Here is a 1218-nt window from a genome sequence, read left to right on the forward strand (position 1 = left end):
GTACACCCCGATGTTTGGGCCCGAAGCCCGCACCCTGGTGAGTGGGCTGGCGGTGCCTGTCCTCAGGGCCCCTGGAGCCATGGGGCTGAGCAGAGTGGGGGAAGTGCTGTGATCCGGCAGGAAGGAGGGAGGCTGGGTGTAGATTTGTCGCCGTATCTCCTTCCCCCGTTTTAGTAAAGTCTCATTTTTTCCTGATAACGAAGGCAGTGTTTGTTGGGAAATTTCAAATTTAGATGATCATCCTTTAGTCATTAAAAGTTCTCCGGCGGAAGCTGCTCCTACCGACACTCAGCAGTCTGGCTGTGCATTGTTCTTGGGGCCCCCGGCCAGCCTGCCTGGGTGGCAGCGCAGGCCTGTCCTGCTGGTGACTTGGTGACCTGCCCGCACCTCCCTTGCAGGTCTTACGCCTCGCTCAGCTCATCACACAGGCCAAACACACAGCCAAGTCCATCTCAGACCAGTGTGCGGAGAGCCCGGCTGGCCACTCCTTCCTCTCATGACTGGGCTTTAGCTCCATGGACACCAACGGCTCCTACCCAGCCAACGACCTGGACGAGATGGGGCAAGACAGCGTCCGGAAGACAGATGAATGAATATCTGGAGAAGGCCCTGGAGTACCTGCGCCAGATATTCCAGGTACGACCTATGGGACCTGCCCCACGGCCATCAGGGTCCCCTTCCCCGAAAGATCCACTCCACCCAGCCTGTGCTCAGCCACCCAGCCTGTGCTCAGTCCCAGGCCCCACACATACGGACCCAGTGTTGTGGGCGGCAGGCCCACACCTCGAGCGTCATATCTGGGTCCCCTTGTTGGCGCTGTTTTAGGCTGGTGGGGTGAAGACTGGTCCCCTTCCTTCATCTTGATGCTGAGGGCAGAGACACTTCTCTCTGGCAGCTCAGCGAAGCACAGCTCAAGCAGTTCACGCTCGCCTTGGGCACCACCCAGGATGAGAATGGAAAAAAGCAGCTCCCCGACTGCATTGTGGGTGAGGATGGACTCATCCTCACGCCCCTGGGGCAGTACCAGGTGAGAGGCCCGTGTCTCAGAGGAGCATGGGCTGGGCCCTGCCCCATCCCTAGCTCCCTCCTCCCTCGTGAGCAGAGGCCATCAGGCTCCTCTGAGTTGTATGTGAGGCTGTGTTTTCTGAGCTGTCCCTATAGCCTGGCTTTGTAGATCATCAATGGGCTGCGAAGGTTTGAAATTGAGTACCAGGGGGA

The 1218-nt window shown here is 58.7% G+C and overlaps 1 pseudogene; it reads left to right on the forward strand.

The window, feature by feature from the left end:
* The first annotated feature begins 10 nt into the window (after window positions 1-10).
* LOC113223377 lies at window positions 11-1213 on the forward strand (annotated as a pseudogene).
* Window positions 1214-1218: the final 5 nt, after the last annotated feature.

The sequence above is a fragment of the Piliocolobus tephrosceles genome, unplaced genomic scaffold (genome assembly GCF_002776525.5).
Source record: "Piliocolobus tephrosceles isolate RC106 unplaced genomic scaffold, ASM277652v3 unscaffolded_41108, whole genome shotgun sequence".
Taxonomy (NCBI): domain Eukaryota; kingdom Metazoa; phylum Chordata; class Mammalia; order Primates; family Cercopithecidae; genus Piliocolobus; species Piliocolobus tephrosceles.